General features: G+C 37.8%; 1 long non-coding RNA gene across 1 annotated transcript in view; it reads right to left on the reverse strand.

Moving 5' to 3' along the window:
* Window positions 1-1,761: 1,761 nt before the first annotated feature.
* LOC146503267 (uncharacterized) overlaps window positions 1,762-8,738 on the reverse strand; it is a 131,373-nt gene continuing 124,396 nt past the window's right edge. Inside the window, exon 2 of the long non-coding RNA XR_014868748.1 lies at window positions 1,762-2,727. This is a non-coding gene — a long non-coding RNA (uncharacterized LOC146503267). The remainder of the gene's footprint in view (window positions 2,728-8,738) is intronic.

Genomic DNA, 8,738 nt, shown 5'->3' on the forward strand with positions numbered 1-8,738 from the left:
ATCGTGTACCGTGGGCTCCCGCTTGATTTTTTAACCCAGCTTTTAATTTTGTCATTTGTAATCTTGTGGCACACCATTACTGCCTCCAGCAAAAAGAAAAAGGAGAGATTTCAGGATCCACAGTGTTCATATGCACTCTGATACCTGATAGAACATAGATCATTATTATGATCATAACCCCAGCTTTTACAAGAACATTAAAGCATTTTATTTTTTAATTAAATGAACATTCTCATTGTCACAGTGTCAGTTGTTGAGACACATGTGGGCCAATCAGAACAGCTGTCACAGCGCTGCGTGTTTCGTGTTTTCTGACTTTTTGGACCTTGTTTAAGTCTGTTGTAGTGATTTGTGTTCCTTAGTCTTTACTTGGTATTGGTTTGTTTCCCAGTGCTTCCTACTGTAATCATTTGTATTTCCAGTTCTTAGGCTACGTTCATACTGCAGGCGAAAGCGCATCAAATCCGATTTTTTGACCCTATGCGACCCATATCCGATCATGGTGTGACAGTGTGAACGGCACAAATCCGATATTTTCAAATCCGATCTGGGTCACTTTCGTATGTGGTTCTGAATCCGATACATATCCGATGTTTTAGAAAGCGACTGCTGTTTGATGGTCATGTCGCATTAAATCCGTCTTTTACGTCACTGACGCAAGACAGACGCCAATTATCAGCGCCGGAGAAGACATCGCGAACGCTTCCTGGCCATCCGGTGAAACTGTTGGGAACAACGTTGGAGAAACGTGAACATTTTATTTGTACTGTATAATCTGCAGATTCTGACAGAAATCTGTAACTATCCTTTGAAGCAGCGCTCCTCTAAAACAGCAATAAGGATAATTTTTAGGCCATATGTAAATAACATAATAACTTTATAACTTAAATCTAAGCAAAATTCCCAATATAAGTAAAACTGGGAAACGTAAAGTCCGAAGTCTTTATATTAAGGCCATCAGTCAAACAATACTGTTGCTCTGGGTCTAAACAGAGCGCGTTGTGTGTGACGTCTTCTTTTGCGCATGCGGCCGCTTTGAGCGTTCACACTAGAGCGCGTTTGCTGTCGCATTTTATTTGTAGTGTGAACGAGCAGACAAAAAATTTGGATGATTTGATCAACAAATTGGAATTGAGCATTAAGACCTGCAGAGTGAACGTAGCCTAAGTTACTTTAATTTAGTTCCTTTTCGTGTCCCGCTCGTTTTGGTCACGTCTGTTTGTTCTACCCAGCCCGTCACGTCTGCCTGCCTCTTTGTCTCTGTGTTGCATTTCCTGTTTTATTTTGGAGGTCCTTGTCTCTCGTGTGTTGTTTTAAGTTTTGCTTCCATCTCGTTATGTCGGATTTGTTCCTCCTGAGTTGCCCAGCTGCCTCTACTTCCCTGATTATCCTGTTGTGTATTTATTGTGTGCGTTTGTCCCCTTTGGATTGTCTGTTCATCATCCTTCATGTATTGGATTCCATGTTTCGTGGTAGTTTTCCTAGTTTAGTTTTGTTTAAGTTTATCCAACCTAAATTAAACAGCTTACTTTGGTTAAACCCAGTTCTATCTTCATGGTCTGCGTGTAGCCCTCATTTACTCAATACCATTAAATAAATGGGCTTTGGGTTCTTTTTCTAGTGTACTCTCGTACGATATTTTTAAATTAACTTCTCTTTTGTTTCTGGGATCAATGAAGCTTATTCCTTAACAGTAGCACTACACGCGAAAATGAACACTAGTGTCTACAGTGCAGTAAATCATATCATACACCATGTAAAGTAGAGCATTGCAACCCTCCTTTAATTTACCAAACAATGAAAACAAAATAATAAAATGGCAGATTTCAGTATTCAGGCAAACCCAAACAACACACACAGCAATTTACCCACTGTACACAGAATCTCCACATATACAGTGTAAACCACCAGTGATAAAACAATTATAGTCCCAAACTAAACCTAAAGCCGGCAGAGATAAACCCTACGTTGCAGGCCTGTATTGCTCCAGTATAAATCCAAAAGATCTCCCAACCGGAAGTTCTTCACTCAACCAGCAAAAAATAAATAAATAAACTCAGTACCTTGTGAAACGTGCAATTCCCACCAGATTAATCCAGGCAACAAGTTGTCTTCAGCTCCTTCAGAAACACTCCGCTCTGAATGCAGTAGCACAAAGATGAGGAAGGTCCGTGATCTCCACAAGCTACCTGTTTTAGCTTCCCACGTTGCCAGAGGTACTCTGAGTGACGCGGGCACTCAGAGTGACTATCCGGGGTGTGTCCGTCCTTATCCAGTTCGGTAACGATCCTCTGCAGCTTGTTACGTTCCACAACTTTAGCGAAACGGCAGTCTACAGTAGTCCTTATTAGCTAACGGCTGGGTTAGCCTCACTTTAACTTAATGCGTGCACGGCCGCAGTAAACAAAACACACAGTCCAGCAGCTTCACACCGAAACTTTACGTGTCATGTCACTAACTTACCGACACTGTGACTTATCTATCCGAAAAGTCAAAACACACTTACTACTAGTGCATAAAAACAAGCTAGCTTCTCCGGATGCTCCGTGTAACTCACGCACCACCGCCCTCTCTCCTCTAGTGATGGGTCGTTCGCGAACGAAATGGCTCTTAGAGCCGACTCTTTGACGTGAACGACGCGAGCCGGTTCCTTATCGCGAGCCGTCACGTGGTTTGTTTTTTTCTTTCTTTCTCTCAGCCTCTCTCTCGCACTTTTTCCCCGCTTCACTCAGCACGTGAGCCTTGTGCTTTACGCTGGGCAGAGGGGGGAGGGGCGGTAGTTACACTCAGTAGCACAGGAACAGAGCCAGAGAGAGAGAAAGAGAGCCAGGGACAACAACGTCACATTAGAAAGGTATAGTAATCATCCACAACTATTTTCAGTTGCAGATGATAAAGAATTCAGAAAGTTTATTCATGCAGGTCCATATGACAGAGAATATGCATCTTCTTTTTGTTTTCATATTTTAATTTATGTTTAATTGTGTTGTGGTTTGCAGTGTTTTGTGTTGTTTCACTTTAAATTTGTTAAAGGAAAAAGCTGAAAATTTAAATAGTTAAAAGTTGAAATGTGAATAGTTGATTTTTGTATTATATGATTTATTTATTACATTTTATGTGGAGTGAATAAATAAAAGTATATTTATGGTGGCCCCTAGAGACAAAGCACATACAAACTTCAAATCACGTACGAACCCTGAAGCACGTACAAACTCCAAAACACGTAAAAACACGTACAAACTCCAAAACACGTAAAAACTCCAAAACATGTAAAAACACGTACAAACTCAGAAGCACATAAAAACTCAAAACACGTACAAAACACAACAGAAGTGCTCCAGAATGCTAGGGCGCAGTGTTGAGCTTTTGTTACCTAGTGGCTACACAAGCCAGCAAGTACCAACGACCGGATTTGGTGTGTGGTAGTAACAGGTAAATGAACATTGTTTTTAAATTATTTGAATATATATGAGTGCCTGTGTATAAATACACAAACATGCTTTCAATTGTGTAATTTAAGTGATCTAGTAGCTCTGCTTTGGAAGTTCAGTTCATGCTAGAAATGTGTTTTGGAGTTTGTACGTGTTTTGTCTCTAGGGGCCACCGCATATATTTATATATAAACATATATAAATAAAACCACTTTTTTTACGTTAGTAATTCCTTTTGTGCATAATTTAATATTATTGTTAATAATAAATTAATCAAAGCAACAAAACAACCTGAAGAGCCGGTTCGGAGCCGAAAGAGCCGGCTCTTTTTAGTGAGCCGAACCGAAAGAGCCGGCTCTCTAAAAAGAGCCGGAAATCCCATCACTACTCTCCTCGCGCTCTCTTTTTTCTTCTGTGTTACCTTCACAGACCATATCCCCGTAGGAAATTACCCTTCTCACAAGCAATTCACAAGAAAAGAAAGATAACTTATTTTAAACAATGCAAACATGTTTTTAATCATTTTACATGAACTTTTACCTTTTTTAATATACAAGAAAATTTAAATAAATGAACTCTTTGATATTTATATTCTCAGACTTCACTTATCATTTACTATTTATGCATCTTTTTAACCCGGGTTACATGCATTTGGGTCCAAACTCCAGCTGACAAATACAGGTTTAATGTGCCATTTGTGCCATAATGTTAATATTTAATATTAAAAGTTCAAATTTCAACACAACTAAATGGTCCTAATTTAAATAAAAAAATACCTCAATAAATATTCCACTGGTAGATTCCTACATATCAAACCTGTAAACAGTTTGTGTGTGACAGCGCGTCACCCTATTTTACCCTCTTTTAAAATATCCATGCAGGGGGACAACAGTGGTCATTTACTGACATCAGCAGCAGATTTTCCAGATTGAGAGTTAACAATATTTGAAAATGACTTGACTCTGTAACATGTGAGTGACAGTCAGAGTCGCACCATCATGCAAAGCCAACGAGCAGTATTTTATTCCTTCACAGATTCCCTTCACAGTAAGGGTTTCTGATCTGTCAGACAGCAGCCAGTGCACAGCTGCAGCTCAACAAAGAACCAGCCAAAAAACTGATCTTTGAGTTTTCTGAGTGTTCCACCGCTCTGCATCTGGCTCATTCGTGTTTTATGGAGTTAACATAGTTCTGACTCTGAAACAGCTGGAACAGAACTTACCGAGTCCCACCGAGGAATACGTTTACCATCGTTATTTAGCAGAGGGGGGCATGTAGACGAGAAGGGGTGTGGAGGGGAATCCTAAACCTAAACACAAGCCTTGATTTGTGACTCAGGAGTCTTTGTGTAACTAGCAGACACTGAGGCTGTGACCAAAGCAATCCTCATGGTCTCATATTGTTTGGATCAACAGTGGACACAGGGCACGAGGCTGGGGCAGTGCCATGCCTTTAGTAGCCCACCCATCTGTTCAAAGCATTTCCACTTTCAAGATGAATTGGTGATTAGAATAAAACTGCATCAGAGCTGAAATGTGCTGAGAAGAGCTGCACGCACATTTTACATCATTGGCTGTTTTTACCAGACCAGCAAGTCATTTTTGAGAGCACAGTTACAGGTTAGAGTAGCATAAAAGCCCTGCAAATATGAACTATTAATACTAATTTACTGATAGTTTTCAGTGAGGCTCCTTTTTCTGTTTGCCAGCGTTAAAAAGTCACAGGATGACAATCTTAGTCTGCTTGGCTAAAGAAATGTTCAGTTAAATTGGTCCCTGCACATGTGGATTTCTGCTGCAGCTCCCAGGGATTAGAGCAAGAAATAATTAGTGTTTCTGCATCAGTGTGTATCTAAAGAGTGAGACTCACAAATATGCAAATAGGAAAGTCACTGTGTAGCATTTCTTTTCATGGGATGTGTAGTTGGGGATATGAATCCACCACACAGACATTTATATTCAATTCACAAATGTTTGATCAAAACTGTGAGAATAATTTCATGTCACAAACATTTGTCTTGGAAAACAAACGTACGTGATATTAACACAAAACCACAAAGTGCATAGGTAAAATAAATGTACTGTAATCTATTCAGTTCAGTTCAGAAGATCAAACGGAGGATGCAGCAATCCAAGCGTAATTCCACTGTTTACATTACAGCACAGTGAGTATGAGGTTATTTCCTGTGCAGTTGATCAGTAACAGAGAAACTGGATGTCTTTAATGGAACTGAGAACTGAAAAGCAGAATAAAAAATAGCAGTTTCAGTTCTCAAACAGATGATTCTGCAGATTACAACAAAAGGTTGATTCTGTTTATCTGGATGTAGCGTTTACGTCCAGATGAACAAATCAACCTTTTGGGATTTGACTCACCTGGATGATGTTTCTGCATCAAGAAAACAGAAACAATCTCTCACTGAGTGCAACTCACCCCAACGGCCAAAGGTTATACTAAAACTTTGATATTTTATGGTGTTTTTAATGCAACATGCTGACAATTTACCTTCAACCTACAGTAGGACCTTGTAGCATTACATACGGTGTATTTGTTTTTATCTCTATACATATTAAAGCACATTGGCTGAAATCTTTGGCTTCTGTCAAAACCTTTGGTGTGACCTTGACCCAATTTCCATCAAAATTAAATCAGTTTGAGCTCTATTGGCGTCTGCTATCACAAAAAAGTGAAAATAATATCTTGAAACCTGTGAACCAGACTGCTAACAAACAGCCAAGGAAAAAAAAAATGGAGCCGATTGGATATTCTCTGTGTTTTGCAGAGGTTGTTAAGGCTTGCTATGCTAATGAAGGCTGCTCTGTGTGAAGTCTTGGATGTGGAAATAAAAAGAAAAAAATCCCAAACTCCATCTAATAAACAGTTGAGTTTGTTGGGAGAAAGAAAAACATGGATTCATATTGACTTGAACTCATTTTCATGTCAATTAAATGTCAGATTTACGTGACTATACGTTCAGTTTCGATGTTTTTGTCGTGGGTGTGGTGACCCAGTGTTTATGTTTGGACTATTTAACAGGCTTTGATTTAGAGCTTTCAGGGTTTAGTCTTTGGTGTTTTGAGCTTCCTGAATTCTTTAATTCTTTTGTGATTCCCAGTTCTTAGGTTTTGTTCCTTTGCCGTCCATGTTTTGTGCATCAGGCATGACGTGTAGGTTCTGTTCTGTCTCCATGTTTAGTCATCTGTATTCTCCATGTTTCATGTTCCCTCGGATTCCCCGTGACAGTCATGTCTCCTTGTCACAGTGTCAAGGCTGCGTCTTTGTCTAAAACAGGGGTCCCCAATCCCAGTCCACGAGGGCCGGTGTCCCTGCAGGTTTTAGATCTCACCCTGGGTCAACACACCTGAATCACATAATTAGTTCATTAGCAGGCCTCTGGAGAACTTCAAGACATGTTGAGGAGGTCATTTAGCCATTAAATCAGCTGTGTTGGATCAAGGACACATCTAAAACCTGCAGGGGCACCGGCCCTCATGGACTGGGATTGGGGACCCCTGGTCTAAGGTCCTTATTTTGATAGCTCCTTGTCCTGTATTCATGTTTGCTTCCTGCCCGTCTCATTATGTCAGATTAGTCCCAGCTGTGTTTGCCTCCTGTTTCCCTCGTTACTCCCGTATGTGTTGTTGTGTCGTACACCCTCCTTCCAGGTTTGTTTTCTTGTTGTCTGGTTTGAGTTTCTAGAGTTTAGTATCTGAATAATATATATTTCAGTTCACTGAAAATTATTGCGTCATGTTTACTGAGGATACAAATATAATAATAAAGTACAGTTTACATTTTGTCCAATGCCCTACGCAAAATTAATATTTAAATTTTTTTTATTGTTTTGTTGCTTAAAACGTTCACAGTGACTCAAAGTGAAGTCCCACGTAAGACTCAGACTGATGTCTTCTGCTGTCACCACTCAACATTCATTTCTGTAGTATTTTAAAGAGGGAGTGACGGAGGCCACACCCTCCATAACTAACAAAGGAAATCACAGGAATGTTTTTTAAATTAATTTACTGACAGTTGACTGCATTTCTATTGAAAAATGACAAAATTCTTATATATTATTATTATTATTATTATTATTAATAATAATAATAATAATAATAATTATTATTATTATTATTATTATTATTATTATTATATTATATATATATTATATTATATATATTATATATATTATATATATATAATATAAAAATATATTATATTATTATTAATAATAATAATTATTATTATATTATATTATATATATAATATAATAATAATAATAATAATAATAATAATAATAATATTATTATTATTATTATTATATTATATATATATTATATTATATATATTATATATATTATATATATATAATATAAAATATATTATATTAATAATAATAATAATAATATTATTATTATTAATATTATTAATATTATTATTATTATTAATAATAATAATAATAATATTATTATTATTATTATTATTATTATTATTATTAATAATAATAATAATAATATTATTATTATTAATAATAATAATAATAATAATAATAATAATAATAATAATAATATTATTATTATTATTATTATTATTATTATTATTAAGTGTAACAATCGATGATATTGGGGCAAAGCATTTAGTCACACAAACGTGCACAAACACACACTCATACACTCACACGTATTCTCTGGTGTCCGGTTAGTAGTTTATAGCTGAGTGTTACATCTCCTGTCTGCAGGGGAGGTCACCTTTAAGATAGCAATTTAAAAGCTTTGTACAAGACAAGACACACACAGACACACACATATACTATACGTCTATGCACACAAACACTTTAATGCCCACCCAGTCAGAGATAGAGGCATTGATAGAAAGAGACAGCAATGGATTGTTCTCAGCTCTCACTTCAGTTCATCGGTGTGTGTGTGTGTGTGTGTGTGTGTGTGTGTGTGTGTGTGTGTGTGTGTGTGTGTGTGATGAAATGGGGGGTGTGGAAACTAGAGCTGTCACTGGTCCGATAACAATGTTAAAGCGTGGGAGTGTGGCTATTGCACACACACAGCCAAGCAGACACACACACAGACACACACACGGCCTCCTGACAGAAAAGGTGACTTTTATCCAAGAACGACAGGAAGAAGCAGAGAGAAAGAAGAAGAAAAGAGAGAAGCAGTGACGCAAGCTGAGGAAGTCAAAGAAACAAACAGGAAGTGACCCGACAAATGATGAGCTGGGCACCGGGAGAATGTGGGTGTCTGTGGGCACTTGTCATATGTGATTGACAGGCTTGCCAAGCAGATAAGAGTAAAG

The sequence above is a fragment of the Neolamprologus multifasciatus genome, chromosome 14 (genome assembly GCF_963576455.1).
Source record: "Neolamprologus multifasciatus chromosome 14, fNeoMul1.2, whole genome shotgun sequence".
NCBI lineage: Eukaryota > Metazoa > Chordata > Actinopteri > Cichliformes > Cichlidae > Neolamprologus > Neolamprologus multifasciatus.